The following is a 22,795-nucleotide window of genomic DNA, read 5'->3' on the forward strand; positions in this document are numbered from 1 at the left end:
AAGTTGCTGCCAGCTACATGGACAGGGGTTTTCTTAGGTATATTTCTAGTTCACCGAATAACATCACCAAGGAAGATAGACCATGGTCACATGACAGAAAACAGAAGAGACTAACCCCCCCTCCCCCTTTCCAAACATCTTCCTTTTTTTCTGTCCCTTTTTAGAAAAGCAGCAGAGAAGGGCGGAGTGGAAGCGGTATGTTCCTAACTCTCTCCTCAGATCCCTGTGCCGATTCCTTGCATGGGCAGTTGGTTGTTGGGACTACTTGGTCATTTCTCCAGTAGGGCTCTGGAGGCAGTTTCTGCTACAGTCTCTCTCAACATGGGTGGTTGTACTCTGGTGATTTCTACAGCGATTCCACGAGGTGGAAGGTGAAAATACACGTCATCTATAGAGGGTTGTCTAATGTTGGTTCAGCAGTACCTGGATAGATATCCTGCAGTTTTTCCACACAAATTATTGTTGTCAAGTTGGTGAAAGGCCAAAAAAGCCTATAGGTAACAAAATGGCTTTATTTTCTCTATATCAGTCTGTCTGGTAAGTATGTAGTTAGACTTTTTTCTAATAAAATTCAGATTCCATTATTTCCTTTCTGTATCCTCAAAAAAGGCATTGAGTTTTTAAATTCTAGGTCATTATCTTTCCGTTTTAATTTCTAAAAGTCTAGATATGCAGTAATTTACCTAAGTAATAAAACTACTTTTTGACGAAAGGAAATTTTTTGTCTCCCTATTATGCAAATAATCTCTATTGTGGTAGAAATTTTGTTCAGTAATATAATAGGTAGTAGATGTGCGCAAGGTTTTTTGAGTTGGATCTCTCATTCTCAGCCACACAATGGGGATAATTAAATAAGACTGTGTATTCATATGACAGTCTAAAACTAAAAAGAAAGATGCATCTTATGTTTCTCATGGAAGCTTCAGAGTTCTTTTATCATAAATGGTTTATTTTATAACATAAAGCAGTGTACAGTACTGATATAATAAGTTTCAAGCCCGGACCTGACTCTTCCTTGGATAAAAAACACAGGGTTTACATGCTAACTTGTTGTGCATCCCTGCGCAACGTAAAAAGGTGAGCATATCTTATATAAGAATACTGCACCTCTATCAAACAGTCCTATACAGCCCTTCTTTTTCCTTTTTGTTCACAAATAACGCTTTATTTTAACTTGACAGGCTCTCCAGCTCTGATCTGCTCAGATTTCTGTCACACACTAAAGAAATCACAGCTGGTGACTGGGCTTTAGCTAGTTTTTTTTGTCACTGAATGCTGTACTTGGTCTGAAGACAAGGACGAGGTGGATCCAGCGTTGCTGTGAATAAAACGGAACTTGTTCCAAGTTTAATGCAGATGATTTTAAAATTCAGGAACAATCTGGACGATGTCCTGAGGTGCTTAGGAGAGATGTGAGGGAAATTGAAGGAGCCTACGCGTTTCAAACGCTTCCTGCGTTCTTAATCATGGCTTCTACTCAACATATATCGCGTGCCGACGCGAGGATCCGTGCGGTGATTCGAAGTGCAAAATCTACATATGAAAGGTGAGCTGGAGGTTTCGTCTCCCCCTCTTGTCTGTACTTGGTCTGTCAGAATTGTCAGACCAATCACAGTGATCGCCAGCAAGGAGCCACTCATTCATCCCCTGGCCAATAACAAATATGATTAGCTGATAGTTGCCATCACTGTTCTGTCACCGCTCTGTCACACGCTGTGACAGTTTATGACAATGCCGTGATAGTACAGCGCAGTAGAAGGTAGTCCCGCTCCCGACGTACTGTTACAGCGCAACGCGGCAAGAGATTAATGAAATGAAGGGGGGGGGGTCATCTTAGAATTGTGTTTCCCCAATGGATTTTTAAACTGCCTGCTCTTTAAGTTATTATGTTTAAATACAAATTCAGGTTTTTTTAAACATATATTTTTGTAAAAAGAATTGTCCACTTTTTAACAAGAATTTCTTTCAATGGTCAGAGCACCATTTTTTAGATACAGAGTTGCAAATCCCCTAAATAGAAATAGAGTAAATAATTTTGGACCAGTTTAAGAAAAAAACATGGCGTTTTTTTTTAGTTTTGTTTTTTTTAGTTTTAAATAATTTATGAAATTGTCATTCAGAACAGCAAATATTGGCATACGGGTCACAAAAAATTATATCCTCATTTCCCCCAGCGCTATGACAAGAAATCCACCCCCCACACACCCCTACCCTTCCTGAGTAAACTGGGAGAAGCCCCCCTTGTAGATCGTGCCTCCCTATAGATTTCGCCACACAGCGCCCCCTATAGATAGCACAATACAGCCCCTTGTAGATAACATCATACAGCCCCCTTGTAGATAACGCCATATAGCCCCTTGTAGATAACATCATACAGCCCCCTTGTAGATAATGCCATGCAGCCCTCCCCCTGTAGATAACGCCATACAGCCCTCCCCTGTAGATAACGGCATACAGCCCTCCCCCTGTAGATAACGCCATACAGCCCTCCCCCTGTAGATAACGGCATACATCCCTCCCCCTGTAGATAATGCCATACAGACCCCCCTGTAGATAACACCATACAGCCCTCCCCCTGTAGATAACGGCATACAGCCCTCCCCCTGTAGATAACGCCATACAGCCCTCCCGCTGTAGATAACGCCATACAGCCCTCCCCTGTAGATAATGCCATACAGCCCTCCCTGTAGATAACGCCATACAGCCCTCCCCTGTAGATAACGCCATACAGCCCTCCCCCTGTAGATAACATCATACAGCCCCCCTGTAGATAACATTATACAGCCCCCCCTGTAGATAACGCCATACAGCCCTCCCCCTGTAGATAACGCCATACAGCCCTCCCCTGTAGATAACACCATACAGCCCTCCCCTGTAGATAACGCCATACAGCCCTCCCCCTGTAGATAACATCATGCAGCCCCCCCTGTAGATAACATTATACAGCCCCCCCTGTAGATAACGCCATACAGCCCTCCCCTGTAGATAACGCCATACAGCCCTCCCCTGTAGATAACGCCATACAGACCCACCTGTAGATAACATCATACAGCCCCCCTGTAGATAACATCATACAGCCCCCCCCCTGTAGATAACGCCATACAGCCCTCCCCCTGTAGATAACGCCATACAGCCCTCCCCCTGTAGATAACGCCATACAGCCCTCCCCCTGTAGGTAACGCCATGCAGTCCCCAACCCCCCCCCCCAAAAAAAAACGGCCTATAGTTTGTCCTACAAAAGACATGCATCCCCTATCCACAGGATAGGGGATACATGTGTGATCGCTGGCAGCGATAAAGGAGAACGGGGGACCGAAAGTCCCCCAAGGTTCTTCCATGACAAACCTCGGACTTCCGGGGTCTCAATAAAAATGAAAGGAGCGCTGGTCACGCATGCGCACAAGCGCGATCGGTGCACAATTAATTTCTATGGAGCTGCCGACACAGACCCCGGAAGTCCGAGGTCTGTCATGGAGAACTTCGAGGGATTTTCGGCCGTCACATGGTCGCAGTGGGAACAATAGACCCCAAATGGGGCTATTCATACGCCCGATTTTTTGACGGCCCGGTAAACAGGGCCGTCAAAAAATGGAACATTACCTATTTTGGGCCGTTCTCCCGGCCGCACGGCTCCCATAGAAGTCTATGTGTTGTGTAAAGCACGGCTGTCACTCGGATGTGATCCGAGTGACAGCCGTGCATTCTGCCTCTCGCTCGCTCTCTTCTCCTCCTCAGAGTGCGAAGTGCATGTGAGGAGGAGGAGGGTATTTTGTTGCTCCCTGTAGGAGCTGAATCCCTAATCCCCAGCCACAGCTTCGGCTGAAGCTGTGGCCCAGGGATTCCGCTCCAGGAGAAGTCCCGGACGTCACTGTCCATATATAGACAATGATGTCAGGGACTTCTCCTGGTGGATCCCCTACTCCTGAAGCGGAATCCTGAGGCTGTGGCTGGTGATTCCGCTCCATGAGAAGTCCCTGACGTCACTGTCCATATATGGACAGTGACGTTAGGGACTTCTGTAGCGGAATCCCCGGCGATGCGGCGCTGTCCATATATTACAACTTGAGTAATTAGGTTTTAAAATACAATTTTTATAATATATTTTACAAATACTTATCATCATTCCTTTGGCTAGCAAACCTGTGTAGTGGTTTTCTATACTAGTTGTAATATAACTCTTCTAGGTATAATACTCACTAAAGCAGGATGTTCTCCTATTATAGGGAGTCTGGTGATATGTGGAGAGATTCCAAATATAGCGGTGCACTTGCCCCAAACCTTCCACTTTTCATAAAACAGCATCGTATTCGTCTGTACTACTGGAATATCTCCCATACGTGCCAAAATAATAGAACTTAATGGAAACGGGGAGAATAGTGCCTTCTCAAGCTCAGTATTAACAAAATTAGAAATCCAAGACATTTGCTTTATAGAATATCTCCGGTTATACTGACATTATACAAGTCATATTTAAAAATGAGTATTGTGCATACTCTTGCACTTTAATAGTTTTTCTATATGTCAGTATAACTGGAGTTACTTTTTAACGCTTGCCTGCTGCAGCCATTTTTTGTTTTTCCATTTTTGTTTTTCGTCTCTGCCTTCGAAAAGACCTAACTTTTTTACTTTTTCATTAAAATACCTTTATGTGGCCTTTTTTTTTTGCAAGATGAGTTGAAGTTTTTAATGGCACCATTAATTGTACCATACAATGTGCTGAGAACATTTTTAAAATAATTTTGGGGGGTGGAATGGAAATAAAAGCAGAAAATTTATTTTGGGTTTTGTTTTTGCAGCGCTCAACAAGTGGGAACAAATACATATTAACTCCATTAATTTCAATAATACAAAATTCATTTTTTTTTTATATCTTTTACTACTTTTACAAAATAAAACCATTTTGTTAAAGAAAAAACTTGTTTTGTGTCGCCATATTCTGAAAATCCATAACTTTTTTATTTTCACATCCGTGGAGAGATGTGAGAGCTCGTTTTTTGCGGGGCTAGCCGTAGTTTTTTAGTTTTACCATTTTGGAATACTCATTGTAAAATATTTTATAAGTTTTTTTACCTTGTTTTGGTGGGGCGATAATAGCAATTCATTTTTTTTTTTTCATTTATTTTTTTTTGGGGATACCTCTGCAGTTTAAATTATATTATATTACAATAGTTAGAATAATTTACAGATGCAACGGTACAAATTATGTTTATTTTTTTTATTGTTTAAATTACTTTAGGGAAAACATTGGAAACTTTTTTTGTTTTTTTACTGTGTTATTTTTTTGCTATATTCCAGAAAGCCTTATTCAAATAATTAAAGAAAAAATTGTCCCACTAGTGGATTCAAACAAGTGATAGTTTGATCGCTTGCACAATATACTGCAATATTTATGTTTTTTGTACTGTATTGTGCTTTTAACGTCCTTCTTTAGATCCTGTGGTCGCTATTGACTGCGGAATCTAAGCATTTAAACATCTGGAACCGGAACTATGTTGGCTGTTAGAGTGAGGTGTCAGCTAATACACAGCTGATCCCCACGGCGTATGGAGCGAGCTCAGACCGTGACTGTTAGGGCACAATAGGGGTTGACTGTTCTTTATTTTAACTTGTGTATGCAATATAGGAGATACTTCCGAAAACATTGTTGGACTTTTTGAGGAGCCGTTTCTCTTAGGTATTTCAGAGTTCCAATTGTTTTATCATAAATGGTCTATTTTATAACATAAAGCATTGTACAGATATAACACCTTGTAGCTTTATGAAAGTGGTCTTAATAGATCACCATTGGTGTACTGTTGGAAAAGATATGTTATATTCAGAGTGAAGAAAATCTCTGATTCTGGCTGTCTTACAGAGTGGAGCAACCCCTTTTTTTTTTTAGAAATTTGTCGAATTCTAAACTTATAGACCTCCTAAACCCCTTAGTGACCAGCCTATTTTAGGCCTTGACTAAATGACCAAGCTATTTTTTACATTTTTCCATAGTCGCATTCAAACAGCTATAACCGTAGCTATAAACGTAGCTGCCTGAGGACTTCTTTTTTGCGGGACAAGTTGTATTTTTAATAGCACCATTTTGGGGTACATATAATGTATTGACTTTTTTTAGGGGAATAGAAAAAACCCCAGCAATTTTGCCACTCTTTTTTGCGTCCTAAATTTATTCTGTTTACCGTGTGGTATAAATAACATAAAAACTTTACTCAGTGGGTCGTTGTGATTGCGACAATACCAAATGTATATAGTTTTCTTATGTTTTACTACTTTTACACAGTAAAAACATGTTTTTTCAAAATGATTTGTTTTTGTGTCACCATATTTTAAGAGCCATAATGTTTTAATTTTTCTGCCAATGCAGTTGTATGAGGGCTTTGTTTTTTGCTGGACGACTTGTAGTTTTTATTAATACCATTCTGGAGTACATGCGACTTTTTGATCACTTTTTATCAACATTTTTTGAAGGCAGGATGAACAGAAAACAGGAATTTTGGCATTGCTTTTTATTTTATTTTTTTACGCCGTTTCCTGTGTGGATTAAATTATGTAATAGCTTTATAGTTGGGGTTGTTATGGACGCGGCAATACCAAATTTGTGTAATTTTTTAACTGTTTTTTTTTTAATAAGAAAGCATTTTGTAAGTGGAAAAATTGGGTTTTTATTTTTTTGTTACTTGGGATTTTTAAATATTTATTATAAACTTTATTAAACTTTTTTTTAACTTTTTTTTTTAGTCCCACTAGGGGACTTTACTTCTGAATTGCAGTGTACTATGCCTGTCAGTGTAAAACTGACAGGCATCTGTTAGGCCATGCCTAACAGACATGAGGCAGCATCTAGAGGCAGATGTGGGGGCCTTTGTTAGGCCCTCGGCCACCATAGAAACCATCGGCACTCCGCGATCACATCGCAGGTGTGCTAGTGGTGTGAGAGAGAGGGCGCCTCCTCCCTCTAAAACCACTCAGATCCGGCAGTCGCAATTGACTGCCGCATCTGAGGGGTTAAACGGGCAGGATTGATGCTGAGTTCGATCCCACCCGCTCGAGCAGGTCTACCCTCGGTAGCTGAGTGCAGGGAGCTGTAACTGCTCTTGGCCGCGCACATTTATTCTGATGCAGTGGCGTAAAAACGCACATGGATCAGAATAAAGCCCGTTAGTGACCGCCGTAAAAACACCTATGGGCGGTCACTAACGGGTTAAAGGCTCTGTTCACAGCACATTTGTTGTTTACAACCTGCGCAGAGACCAGTTATATCTGATGTATCCAAATTGAGTTCTATGGGCTGCAGTTATGCCGAAAGAGTGTCCTTTTGGCACAGGTCTTGCTGGTGTGCATCGACTTCCCTTATTTCAACTATATTGGTAAGTGTAGAAAACCAGTGTCTTATCTTAATCATTCGTATATAAAATCATGAAAGGAGTGTAAAGTTGCTTACCGAAAGGAGAGTAACATTTCCAGTAGGAAATGAGATTGCACATTGAGTCTGCACACACTGTCCACAGCACTTGTCATCAGATGCCTGTATAAAGCTCTGACCCTGTTTGCAAGATACAAAAAAAGTTAACATTTAATCTTTACCTGAACTCTTCTACCTACATACTATAGTGTATGTGTGTGTATTAACGAGGATATTTTTAGATAACTTTAGCATAAGTTGAGAGTCTAAACAAGAAATTCTGGTATATCCCCATTCTCTCGCATTTACTTTATTTTTTGTGCAAATTATCTTATGTTAATTACAAATAATGGCTAAGTGTAAGGCGTTAAGAGGGTAACCGTAACTTTTCTTCTAAGAAATGCTGGTCCTTATATTAGAAGAAATTACATAGTAAACACTAATGTAACGACAAAAACACCTCATGTATAATTTATTTAGTTTTTTACTTGATTTCTACATTTTTACATGAAATCAGAACCCATAAAGCTTCCAAAATGCACACTTACACCTGATATTGTCAACTTACATCGCTGCAGTCTTTTTCACTATTATAATCACAGTATATGTCTTTCACCGTAGTATACAGCTGCCCATTTGTCTGCTTGCTGCAGCTATAAATCGTACAATTGTCATTGTTTGGAACCCAAGTTTCTCCATCCTAAAAATAAGAAATAAACACAATTCTTAAAGAGAATGCATCACCAGAAAATACTATTTAGACCAGTTTTCTTTTTCATTTTAGGTGACTATCCGTTTAAAAAAAAAATCTTGAAATATTGCCATTTTGACATGGACCACTAGAGCAGAACCAATAGTTTGACGCTTTCTGTTTCCTGCAACTCACTTCTTAGCTGTGTTGTATAGATCTGGACAGAATTCGCAAAGTCATTATAGGGTTTAGTGACAGCTAGAGTGTAATGTACTGAGGATGACACCCAATTATATGCCTCTTCACATGACATCACCCCTGCTCTAATACAAAATACCAGTGATTGTCTGTCCGCTGTCTCTAACATCATGTCCTCTCTCTATCTGAAACGGAATCTTTCTAAAACTGAGCTCCTTGTATTCCCACCATCTACTAACCTCCCTAAACCTGATGTCCCCATCTCTGTGTGTGGCACTACCATAACTCCCAGGCAGCACGCCCACTGTCTTTGGGTTATTTTTGACTCAGATCTTTCCTTTACTTCACATATTCAATCACTTACACGCTCCTGTCAATTTCACCTCAAAAACATCTCCAGAATACACCCTTTTCTTACTCTAGACAAAACTCTCATCTGATTAATTCTCGTCTTGACTATTGTAACTTAATACTAAGGGTCTTCCACTCACTAAACTCTCCCCTTTCCAATCTATCCTCAATGCAGCTCATCTTTCTGACCAACAGCTACCCCAATGCCTCTACCCTGTGCCAGTTACGGCACTGGTTGCCCATTCCCCTCAGAATAAAATTCAAATGTATTACTCTCACCCACAAAGCCCTCCACAGTGCTGCACCTCCTTACATCTCCTTCCTCATCTTTGTCTACCACCCTACTCGGGCTCTACCTTCTGCCAACGACCTTAGATTAACATCCACTATAATCCGAAGCTCCCACTTCCGCCTCCAACATTTTTCTCGTGCTGCACCAGTCCTCTGGAATACGCTACCCCCGATAATCAGATTAATTCCCAACATCCATAGTTTTAAACGTACACAGAAAACACATCTTTTTAGACAGGCCTATAACATTCTCTAATCTGACTACTTTCCATGGCCCCCCTTTTACATTAGTCATGAGAACTTGGCCCCCTCATTCCTTGCACCCTAATGTCCTTCATGTCTGCCATACACTGACACTGGCTGGTGACTTCTCATGCAGCTTTATGTGTACGACCCCATATGTATAAAAGATGGCTGGACCATTGTACTTAAAGGGAAGGTGTCATGAAATTATTATTTTTTTTATCATATTGCTTTTAATATGATATTAACATAAATTTTATTTATTTGTGTTCTCATGTTCTACTTTTTACTTTGTTCTTACTTTTACTTCTGTATGGGGGCTGCCATTTTTTTTTCCATCTCTGTATGTGTCGATTAACGACACATACAGAGATGGAATACGGCACATACAACCCCATAGAGAATGCAAACGGGAGCCGTTCCATTCTCTGAAGCATACGCTGTCTGTGTGGGAACGGCGCATGACCAAAATGACCAAAATGAAGCTCGTTCGCAGAGCGAAATCCGGCGCCATTTTCATGTTCGTGTATGTGATTTGTGTATTATGTTCGTGCATGTTTGTGTTATTCTGTCTGCTCAGCACTGTATCTAATCCTCCTACATTGTGCAGTCGCTCAGAAAATGGCGGCACACAGTGTAGGAGATTTGAAGATTCAAACCCCTCTTTCTCCTGGCACTAGCTAGAAGAAAGGAGGGGGGATTGTCTGAGGACACTAGAGAGAGTGTGTCTACCCCAAATTTGCAGCATAAAGCAATGAGGTTGCTTTACCACATTGAGTATGCTGCAATTTTGGGAACTGCTCCTTCTAATGGCCAGCACATGGAAATGTTATAAATTAGAATCTGATATTATCTGTACAATGTACCCCCTGAACTGTAAAGTGCTGCGGAATATGTTGGTGCTATATAAACAAAGATTATTATTATTATTATTATTATTATAATGCCTAGATAAGAAGGATAGTAAAACTCTATGCTATATACACAGATAAGTCTGTGTATGCATCTCCCCTGTCACTCCTGGGTCTCTAGGAAAACGGCTTTACTCCATTACTTCCTGAAGCACAGAGTAGTCTATGGCATGTTAATTGACCCCCATTCATTGCCGCTGCCATAAAGCACACACACCCTGCTGTATTGTCTATACTGACAATGCTTGGAGGAAGTGCGTGTCACCAATATGTAACCAGGAACATTTTTAAAAATAACAACTAAATAGCTACAACATTTTAAAAAGTGTATATACCGTATATATCAGTCTGTGGTAAGATTCCTGCAGATTCTTCATAAAATATGTCAGTATTCCCATAAAACTTTATCTACAGCACCTTATGTAACTAACCAGGTCCCTACTCTGTGTATATGATGTTAAAAAAACTGAGAGAAATCTGACCACAAATGAGCTCACCAGTACCCAAATCATGGTTTAATGCATTCCTAATAGATTTGGATAGCATGCAGCCGGTAGCTGGACACAGGCAGGTGTCAGGTAGCTGGACATAGGCAGGTAGTGGATAGCTGGACACAGGCAGGTAGTGGGTAGCAGGACACAGGCTGGATACTGGCAGACAGCAGTTAGCAATAGCGAACTGGATGCAAATATTCTTTTCGGCGAGACAGAAGTGCAACACAAAATCAAATCGGGCAAAGAAGAGCACCCACCTGGCCTTGCGTGGATTAAAACACTGTGTGGTCTGTAGATAAATCAGATTCTTATGGTCTGTGAAGATGACTATAGGATGCATGGCCCCTTCCAGCAGATGTCTCCACTCTTCCAACACCAATTTAATGGCGAGAAGCTCCTGATCTTCTATAGAATAATTCCTCTCGGCAGGCGAGTACAACATGGAGAAGAAGCCACAGGTTACAGTCTTACCAGTAGGACCATTTACAGCCTGCCAACTCGTCCTTTATTCGTCCAGCCAACCCCTGCCAGAAGGTTGCGACCAGTGCCTCGTTATTCCAGACCAACTCTCGCAAGAGTGCAGAATTGTATGGCGTATTGGCCCACTGGAACTGGCTGGCGGATATTCAGGATGGCAGCTGATGCCGACGATGTTCGGCCAGGCTCCTTGAACACAGTCCTGAATGTCTCCAGAAATGTCTGCCGACTCAAGGTCTCAGGACTAGAGATGAGCGAACTTATGATAAGTTTGGTTCGGCTGGTTCGCCGAATTCCTTGAGAAAGTTAGATTCGCACCGAACTAGTTCGGACCGAACCTGTAATTCAAGAAAGCCCATAAAAATCATGTATGGAGCTCCCATAATGACGGGTGGCTACATGTGTGCACCCGGCATTACGGCAGCATTGCTAGGCGACATCAGTAAATAGTCACTGTCCAGGGTGCTGAAAGAGTTAACTGATCGGCAGTAACTCTTTCAGCACCCTGGACAGTGAATTCCGATCAAAATATAGAGCAAACTGTAAAAAAAAAAAGAAAAAGACGTTCGTACTTACCGAGAACTTCCTGCTTCTTCCTCCAGTCCTGTCTCCCGGCCATTGCCTTGGTGACGCGTCCCTCTCGACATCCCTGGATGACGTTTCAGCCAATGTGACCGCTTTAGCCAATCACAGGCCAATCACATGCTGCAGCGGTCACATGGACTGACGCGTCATCCAGGGATGTCGGGCTGGATGTCAAGAGAGGGACGCGTCACCGTTGCCTTGGTGACGCGTCCCTCTTTCGGCATCCAGCCCGACCTCCCTGGATGACGCGACAGTCCATGTGACCGCTGCAGCCTGGGATTGGCCTGTGATTGGCTGCAGCCTGTGATCGGCCTGTGATTGGCTGCAGCGGTCACTTGGACTGAATCGTCATCCCGGGAGGTCGGACTGGAGGAAGAAGCACAGAGTTATTGGTAAGTAGGAACTTCTATTTTTTTTTACACGTTGATGTATATTGTGATCGGAAGTCACTGTCCAGGGTGCTGAAACAGTTACTGCCGATCGCTTAACTCTTTAAGCACCCTGGACAGTGACTATCTCCTGATGTCGCGTACCGGAAAATCAGTGACTCATAAGCCGGGTTCGGTCAAAACGTGTTCGGCCGAAACCGGTGAAGTTCGGATTCGCTGCGAACCAAACTTTTCACGATGTTCGGACCGAAACCGGGTTCGCTCATCTCTACTCAGGACCCTCACGCTCCCACATGGGATTGGCCCATGCCAATACTTGACCTGATAGAAGAGAGACCATGCGATTTTGATCTGGTCGCTGGGAAAATGGTGGGCATGCAGCTGAAAATTAAGCTGGTGCTGATTGGCAAATCCACAGCACGCCTTGAGGTCCCCATCATATCTTGGTGGCAGCGGCAGATGAATACCCGTAGCATTAGGCAGAGTTTTTGCAGGACTCGCAACCGGCGAGACAGGAGATGCTAGAGGTTGGTTAACTCTTTGCTGGGCAGCCAGGAAGTTCATGTACTGCAGCATTTAATCCTGATGGCTAACGACATCCTTGATGGCGCCATAGAGCACCTGTAGCTTTTGGATTGCCAGCAGGGTATATGGCATGAGAAAACTGTAATGACCAGCAGGTTTGTAGACACACTGGGCTACTCCACCAGTTTGGCTTAGGGCCACCTCCATTGGTGTTATCTAAGTAGCCACCCAGTTCTTCACCCTTTAACCCGTATACAGGGATCTGTTCTTAGTTGTGACAGGTCGCTACTTCTTAAGGTGGTCCAAGCGGAGTAGCTAGTGACCAACAGACAAGAAACAGGCACTGGCAGATGGTACCTTGAAGATTGGAAGCTAATAGCAGATTGCTGGTCTCAGGTCGATAGCAGATAGTTGAACACAGGCAGGTAGCGGATAGGTGGACACAGGCAGGTAGCAAAGAGATGGACACAGGCAGGTAGCGGGTAGCTAGACACAGGCAGGTAGCGGGTAGCTGGACACAGGCAGATAGTGGGTAGCTGGACACAGGCAGGATACCGGCAGACAGCAGATAGCAATAGTGGACTGGATGCAGGCTGGTAATGGATAACCGGATACAGGCTGACCTCAGATAGCAATAGTGGACTGGAAACAGACTCGTAACGGACAACTGGATACAAGCTGAATGCAGATAGCAATAGCAGACTGGATACAGACTGGTAACGGACAACTGGATACAGGCTGAACACAGATAGCAATAGCGGACTAGAATCAGATGTATCCAGGAACTGTCGCTGGATAACACTAAGTTGTTCCAATATTGCTCAAGCACCTGCTGGATAGTGAAGGTGCCTTACATAGCCCTTGGGACAACATGTGAGTTACTTTTGAATTTCGCACATGCTGGCTTAGTGCGACCACAGGTGGAGGACATTTGCCGACACCAGCGGCCTGAAGGAGGAGCAGGCTGCCAGAGAAGGTATGACTCCCAACTGGGGGCAGTAGCAGGACCCGCTAGCGTTACATTTCCTATCTCATATATAGAAACAGAAGCAACATGGAAGAGATTATGCAGCAGTAATGAGCAGTGCAGCTGTGGGTGAGATGTAACAAACACTAGAAGCTGTATCAGCGTCTCTGCCTTTCTCACTCTGTTCCTGCTCCCCCTTCCCTTTCCAAAGACTTCTATCAGCATCTGTAACTTGAGCCTTAAGTGAGCTGACGGTAAGACAAGCCGGAAAAAGCAGCAAATTCAGTGAACAGTTAGGTTGGGGAGGCCGATAAGTGGAGGGAAAGACATTTTTCTCTAAGATATATTACAAAAATTTCTTATATTCAATTGTAGTATTGATTTAGTCAAAGTATGTTGAAAAGTTAGGGAATGTTCACACCGAGTGAGGAATTTTGAGGCAGATTTGTCACCGCCTACACTTTTTTTGCCCCGCTTTCTCTGCCTCCCATTGATTTCAATGGGAGGTCAGAGACGGAAACGCCGGAAGAAAGAGCATGTCGCCTCCGCCTCCCAAAAACGCCTCCCATTGAAATCAATGGGAGACAATTTCCGGCGTTTTTTGGCGCTGTTTCCGATGCGGTTTCCATGTCAAAAAAAGCGCCGAAAAACTCCATGTGAACTAGGCCTCTGTGAGAACTTAAGGCTGTGAACAGGGTAGCAATGTACATAGAATTTTTGGGGCTGTTTTTTTCATTTGTGGGGAGCTCTGCTTGCATACAGTGTGCTTTGTCAGGGAGCATTGTCATGGAGGTAATATTTACTACACGTCCTTACTGCATTTGCTGCTCTTATTTTCGAAAAGGCCTCTGACAACTAAAATGATTGGTTGCTATGGGCAACTGATCCTGTTTTGTAGAAGTTTTGACAATAATCTCCCTTATTATGTTTAATGTATATGTGAAAAAGTCGGTTAGGATGAAAGAAGCCAGAAAGGGAACCCAGTTTAACTGCAAGTGATTCCATGCAAAGGAGTCTAGGAATAACGCTATTTACATAGGAATACATTTTTTGAGATCTGCGTGCGAAGGCGTAGCTGTAGTCAGTCTAGGATTTTTCAGTGTCTCCCCTGCTCCACTGTAGTTGATCTTAGTGGCAATAAAAGTTACAAAGTATATGACAAAGTAGTGGGTTAAGAATTTACTAAAATTTTTCAAATATAAGGTCCCTATATATTGGAAGAATCTGTTGCCAGTGACAGGACTAGTTTGATGCTTTATTTGGCAAAATCACGTTTGTGCGTGTATTTGTAATGGTGTGCGAACTCTGATAACCACCATCTGCTATATAGTATTTATCCTGTGAAGAAGCTGGAAATTGCCTAATAAAGATTACATACCTTTAGCTCTTTAATCTGTCCATCGGGAGTTGTAACTGTGCATGACATTTGTACACATTTTCCGCAGCACTCTCCTGGAATAGTCAGATATTCCTCTCCCTAAAAAGGAAAGAAACCCAATTACGTAAAATTACCTATGTTCTACTTAGCCACGTTGGAATCCCAAATCACGGGACATTTTAAGCCTGTCCCCGCTCTGCCACTACTTCACCCAGAAATGACCTTTTAATGCAAATTATCATAAAACTCACACCTTTCATTCAACATAACAAAGTACAATGAGAATCAACTATTGTCAGTGAGGCTCACCTCATACAAATAACTACTCAAAAACTTATGAGCTATAATAAATAATCAATTCTTTTGATTTTGAATAAGGCCTCATGCACACCACCATGTTACTGCTCTGTTTTGTACATAATAGGGCTCCCATTCTATTGCATGTGGCCTCTACTGTATCTTCGAATACCTCTGATGTTATTCAGAGATTTCTATGGCATGCTTCATCAGACGAGGATAGCAAAGGTTATATTCAGATGGACGAATGGAAAATCAGCCGAGAAAAACTGCAGTTTTTCACGTCCTCTTCGCAACCGTGTGGGATCCGTTTTCACGGATCCCTCATAGACCTATGCCCATTGTTAGGAAGTCATTGCTGAGTTAGTACTGGAAGCCACAAGGGAAGGCCTGAGTATCAGAAAGAGACCCAAGCATTGGCAGGTGACGCGTAGGAGCCGACCTGCGCGTGTGTAAGTTGCGATATCGGATGGAAGTTGCTTTTTTGGCCACCCCGTGTGGGAACGCATGTGCATCAGTGCGTGGAGTGAGGGAAGCCTCCCTGCATTTGCTACTTGGAAGATGCTGCAGGCCAGAAGGGCCTGTAAATTAAAGAGGACATATCCTTGTATCAGTGAGAAATGCGGAAACTCCATCATAGCTGAACCAAGTTAAACCAAGTTTAAGAGACTTTGCCTCTCGTGTATCAAAAGAAGTGTTGTGTTGCTGTCTGCTTGTGGTCGTGTGTGAGAGAAATGCTGGGCAAGAAAGTCACTGTGTTTGTGCCATCTTTTCATGACTACCCTGCACATTGGCTTTTCCCCATCTTGGCCACACTTTACCCTTGCATTACAAGAAATTACATAGTAAAAACTAATATTAGGACAAAAAACAACTCTGGTATAATTTTTTGGTTCAAGAAGTCAGAACCCAAAACGAAATCAGAGCCTCAGGTTAAGCGAGATAAACCTATAACTATAGAAAGCAGTTTGGTCGTAGAAAATACTGATGCAGATTAATCTAAGAGAGGTCAAAATTCAGCATTTATCCCCATACTAGTAAATTATAGCTCCCAACACAGCTCAGTTACACCTGATATTTTCAACTTACATCGCTGCAGTCTTTTATACTATTATATATACAGGATGTTTTGGTCACAGTAGTATACAACTGCCCATTTGGCTGCTTACTGCACCCATAAATCGTACAGTAGTCATCTTTTGGAATCCAAGTTTCTCCATCCTAAAAAAAAAAAGGAATAAATATAGTAATTATAGAGAACGCATCATCAAAAATGCAATATTATTTATACCAGGATTTTTTTATTTGACTGTCCATTAAAAAAATCTTCAAAACATTGCAGTTTTCACACCGGCCACTAGTGCAGAATAAAAAAATGTACACTATTTCCTGAAGCTCACTTGTCTGTTTTGCTGTTGATTCGGACGGGATTCGCAGAGTTGTTTTTTTTTTATTATTATTAGGGATTGGAGGATTTAATGACAGCAATATTGTACTGCTGGAGGCCAAGATAAAGAAGGATGGCAAAACTCTATGATATATACATAGATAAGGCTCTATATACATCTACCCAGTCACACCCTGGTCCCTGGGGGAGGGGCTTTACTCCATCACTTCTTAGGGCATGTAGATATAATATACATTTCATTTTGGGGTGAGACATTAACTTACACAGTTGTAATAATAATAATAATAATACAGTTTTAGGCTGTTATCTTCCTTTTTAGGAAGAAAGTAAGATAGGAGGGAACCTATTTTTCTTCTACCTACATCCACCTTACCCACTGGGGAATAAGGCTCCCTGTTTTATGCTGTTTATTCAATAAAATTGGAACTGGATTCCATTTTAACATATTCGTGAACAACTCTTCATTTTTTTGCGCTGGATCTCAACTTTTTCTCTGCTACAATCTTCCTTTTTAGTTAGAGCTATTTGCATATTTTTCCAGAGACAATTTACATAATTCTCCCTAAAATTTGTCATTATTCTAATAAAACTATATCTTCAGCAACTCATGTAGCGAACCAGATCCCTGCATTGTGTCTATGCAGTTCAAAAAGACTGAGACAGATCTGACCACAGATGAGTTCATTGCTGTCCGAGTCATGATTTAAGGCTCCTTTTGAAGTGAAACATCTATAAACCGGGAAGCCATGTAAATAGCATTTTAGGGGCTACTTTCTTAAGTTTTGGGGAGATCTATTTGCATACAGTAGCTTTGTCAGGGAGCTTTGCTTGTTGTTGGACCACTCGCCTTCTGATTCTTCATAGGCCTCAGTCATATTGCCGTGTCACAGAGATCTTGAATACTGAACTCAGATTTCTACTATACCACCATCTGCCCCTGTTTTTATAAATTCACATGAATACTCATGAAAAAACATGTACCATGCTCTAACGCATGCCATTTCATGGAGGTTTTATTTACTGCAAGTGCTAACTGCGGTTGCTGCTTTCATTTTCTAAAGGGCCTCTGACAAATGAGATGATTGGTTGCTCTGGGCCATTGCTACACTTTTTCAGCAATTTTAACAAAAAATCTCCCCCCATTATGTTAAATGTCTTGTATGTGTAAAGAAGTCTGGTAGGAAGGAATAAGCCTGTAAGGGAACCCAGTAAAACTGTAGCTGCTTCCATGCAAATGACTCTCAGAATAATGCTATTTACGTAGAAAGATCTGCGTGCGAAGGCGTAGCTGTAGTCAATCTGGGCTTTTTCAGTGTCTCCCCTGCTCCACTATAGTTGCTCTCAGTGGAAATAAAAGTTACAAAGTATATGACAAAGTAGTGGGTTAAGAATTTACTAAAGTTGAGCAAATATAATGTCTCCATATATTGGAAGAAACTGCTGCCACTGACAAGACTAGTTTGGCGCTTTATTTGCCAAAATCAAGTTTTTGCGTGTATTTGTAATGGTGTGCGAACTCTGATAACCACCATCTGCTATATAGTATTTATCCTGTGAAGAAGCTGAAAATTGCCTAATAAAGATGACATACCTTTAGCTCTTTGATCTGTCCATCGGGAGTTGTAACTGTGCATGACATTTGTACACATTTTCCGCAGCACTGTCCTGGGATAGTCTGATATTCCTCTCCCTGAAAAGAAAAGAAACCTAATTACTAATTACCTAAAACGAATGAAAAATTTACTATATTCAGGCGCTCTAAGGCCTTTTAATGCAAATTATCATAAATCCCACACCTTTCATTCAACGTAACATACAATGAGAATCAACTATTGTCAGTGAGGCTCACCTCATTCAAATAACTATTCAAAAACTTACTGTATGAGATATAATAAATAATGAATCCCTTTTCTTTTGAATAAGGCCTCATGCACACTGCCATTTTATGGATTTTTTTTGTACTGGGCCATAATAGGGCTCCCATTCTATTGCATGCGGCCTCTGCTGTACCTTTGGATACCTCTGATGTTATTCAGAGATTTCTGTGGCATGCTTAATCGGACGAAGATAGCAAGAGCTATATTCAGATGGCCGTGTGTGAAATTGGCTGTGAAAAAGGTAGTTTTTTACATGCGATTCGCACCAGTGCGGATCCCGTTTTCACAGATCCCTCATAGACTTAAGTCTATTGAGGGATGCGTGAAAAGCTGACAAAAATAGGACAAGTTCTATTTTTTCACGGGCCCTTCACACGATCCGTTAAAACGGCCGTGTGAAGAACCCCATAGAAATACATAGAGCCGTGTGACAACCATTAAAAAAAAGGGGCTGTCACAAGGACTATATATACATTCGTCTGAATAAGCCCTAAATCTTTAACATTTCTACTGAGAAATGATGGTCCTTATATAAGAGTAGGGGAGTAATCCCCCATTTTAAAGGGAGTCATAAGTTATGTTTTGTTTGCATTGAATATTCCGTGCCAGAGTATGGTATATTTGCAATGTGTATAATCTTTTTAAATGCAATGCGTTGTTAACCTACTTTTCTTCTAAGGAGCTGGAGGAGTTGAAGGAAGACATGTCCCTAAAAAACCTTTGAGTCATTTGTACTTTCATTTATACTGTTCTGCACTGTTATTTATTCTGTATTGCATTGTAATATTCACACCTCACTGTACTGTATTGTAGCCTGGTTCTGGTACAAGCAGTGGTGGCGGTTGTAGCATTAAGATTTTAGACACCCGGACGACATTTTAGTTAGGATGCATTTGCCACGCCATAATAGTATTGGTGATGTGACAAGCGTGGCTACACTTAGTCCTCACGTTTTGGGCAATGCTTGTTGTTTATAAGACGGCTTTTACAGCCTAAACGGGTTCAGTGCCCATGGTCAAGCAGTCATTGCTGAGTTAGTGCTGGAACTCACAAGTGGGAGCTTGGAGTATCAGAAAGGGTCCAGAGCATTGGCAGGTGACGGGCAGAAGCCTCCCTATGCGTGCTTAAGATGCGGTATCGGATGGAAGTTGCCTTTTTGGCTTCCCGTGTGAGACAGCACGTGCATCAGTGCGTGGAATGATAGAAGCCTCCCTGCATTTGCTACTTTGAAGAGTCTGCAAGCCGGAAGGGCCAGTAAATTAAAGAGGACATATCCCTGTATCAGTGAGAAATGCGGAAACTCCATCATAACTGGGCCAAGTTAAACCAAGTTGAACCAGGTTCAAGCGAATATGCCTCTCGTATATCATAAGAAGTGTTGTGTTGCTGTCTGCTCGTGGTCCTGTGTGGGAGCAATGCTGGCCAAGAAAGGGACCTCTGGTCTGCTTTTAGGAAACGTCCGTCACATTTAGGTTTTCATGACTACTAGCCAAGCTTCTGGGTGGCCCTGGTTTAAAATGCAGAGCCATTCTGTTTTCTGTATTTGAGCCTGTTCAGTTTCTTGTTTGTTGCTTGTGATTTTCTTGTGAATACATTTTACTGATCAAACTCCTGGTTACACCCTGAATTACCTTGTCTACTTTGACTCTTTCAACTGGACTTCAGCTTTGTCTTTGGATTTCCCCTCTGCTCACTAATTTGGATATTCTGCTCAGAGCTGTTTTCGAATTATGCAACTCCTGGTATAATTCTGTTTTGCGATTTAGACTTTTAGTCTCTCCTGGTTTGAACTCAGCTAGTTTATTACCCCTCTGGCTGTCTGGTTATCCATTCTGATACAGTCTGAAAGTGCACATCCTGTCCAACACCTTATTCTGTTAAAGCAGCCTGGGTTCTATTCGGCTAAATCCAACCTGCCTTGCGGCGGGCTCTGGTGAAGACCATAGAGTTGCCTTAGACTCTGCTGGCCAGAGTGGGGATAGACTTGAAGTAGCTGATTTACTTGTACGCTTGATTCAGACAGTCTCCAACTGCCTTTGGGGAATTCCACGTATAGCAATCCCATTCATTTTCACTCTGGGTAATTGCTCAAGTAGTGATTCCATGAAATCTGTGTTCTATCTTTTCATGACTACCCTGCACATTAGCTTTACCCCATCTTGGCCACACTTTACACTTGCATTGCAAGAAATTACGTAGCAAAAATTTATATTAGGACAAAAAACACCTCAGGTATAGTTTTTTTTTTCCATTAAGTAATTAACTCAGAGCCTTAGCCTAAATGAAATAAACCTATAACTATAGACAGCAGTTTGGTCATAGAAAATACTGATGAAGATTAATCTAAGAGAGGTCACCATCAGAATTTACCCCCATACTAGTAAATTATAGCTCCCAACACAGCTCAGTTACACCTGATATTTTCAACTTACATCGCTGCAGTCTTTTATACTATTATATATACAGGATGTTTTGGTCACAGTAGTATACAACTGCCCATTTGGCTGCTTACTGCACCCATAAATCGTACAGTAGTCATCTTTTGGAATCCAAGTTTCTCCATCCTAAAAAAAAAAAAGGAATAAATATAGTAATTATAGAGAACGCATCATCAAAAATGCAATATTATTTATACCAGGTTTTTTTAAAAATTTTATTTGACTGTCCATTAAATTTTTTTCAAAACATTGCAGTTTTCACACCGGCCACTAGTGCAGAATAAAAAAATTTACACTATTTCTTGAAGCTCACTTGTCTGTTTTGCTGTTGATTCGGACGGGATTCGCAGAGTTGTTTTTTTATTATTATTAGGGATTGGAGGATTTAATGACAGCAATATTGTACTGCTGGAGGCCAAGATAAAGAAGGATGGCAAAACTCTATAATATATACATAGATAAGGCTCTATATACATCTCTCCTGTCACAACCTGGTCCCTCGGGGAGGGGCTTTACTCAATCACTTCCTAGGGCATGTAGATATAATATACATTTCATTTTGGGGTGAGACATTAACTTACACAGTTGTAATAATAATACCATTTTAGGCTGTTTTCTTTCTTTTTGGTTAGAGCTATTGCATATTTTTCTAGGGTCAATTTACAGAACTCTATCTAAAATTTGTCATTATTCTAATAAAACTATATCTTCAGCAACTCATGTAGCAAACCAGATCCCTGCATTGTGTCTACGCAGTTCAAAAAGACTGAGACAGATCTGACCACAGATGAGTTCATTGCTGTCCGAGTCATGATTTAAGGCTCCTTTTGAAGTGAAACATCTATAAACCAGGAAGCCATGTAAATAGCATTTTAGGGGCTACTTTCTTAAGTTTTGGGGAGATCTATTTGCATACAGTAGCTTTGTCATGGAGCTTTGCTTGTTGTTGGACCACTCGCCTTCTGATTCTTCATAGGCCTCAGTCATATTGCCGTGTCACAGAGATCTGGAATACGGAACTCAGATTTCTATGGGCCACTACTATACCACCATCTGCTTCTGTTTAAATAAATTCACATGAATTCTCTTGAAAAAACATGTACCATGCTCTAACGCATGCCATTTCATGGAGGTTTTATTTACTGCAAGTGCTAACTGCGGTTGCTGCTTTCATTTTCTAAAGGGCCTCTGACAAATGAGATGATTGGTTGCTCTGGGCCATTGCTACACTTTTTCAGCAATTTTAACAAAAAATCTCCCCCCATTATATTAAATGTCTTGTATGTGTAAAGAAGTCTGGTAGGAAGGAATAAGCCTGTAAGGGAAGACAGGAAAACTGTAGCTGCTTCCATGCAAATGACTCTCAGAATAATGCTATTTACGTAGAAAGATCTGCGTGCGAAGGCGTAGCTGTAGTCAATCTGGGCTTTTTCAGTGTCTCCCCTGCTCCACTATAGTTGCTCTCAGTGGAAATAAAAGTTACAAAGTATATGACAAAGTAGTGGGTTAAGAATTTACTAAAGTTGAGCAAATATAATGTCTTATTATATATTAGAAGAAACTGCTGCCACTGATAAGACTAGTTTGGCGCTTTATTTGGCAAAATCAAGTTTTTGCGTGTATTTGTAATGGTGTATGAACTCTGATAACCACCATCTGCTATATAGTATTTATCCTGTGAACAAGCTAGAAATTGCCTAATAAAGATGACATACCTTTAGCTCTTTGATCTGTCCATCGGGAGTTGTAACTGTGCATGACATTTGTACACATTTTCCGCAGCACTGTCCTGGGATAGTCTGATATTCCTCTCCCTGAAAAGAAAAGAAACCTAATTACCTAAAACGAATTACAAAATTACTATTTTCAGGCGCTCTAA

Source organism: Rhinoderma darwinii, chromosome 9, assembly GCF_050947455.1.
Source record: "Rhinoderma darwinii isolate aRhiDar2 chromosome 9, aRhiDar2.hap1, whole genome shotgun sequence".
Taxonomy (NCBI): Eukaryota; Metazoa; Chordata; class Amphibia; order Anura; family Rhinodermatidae; genus Rhinoderma; species Rhinoderma darwinii.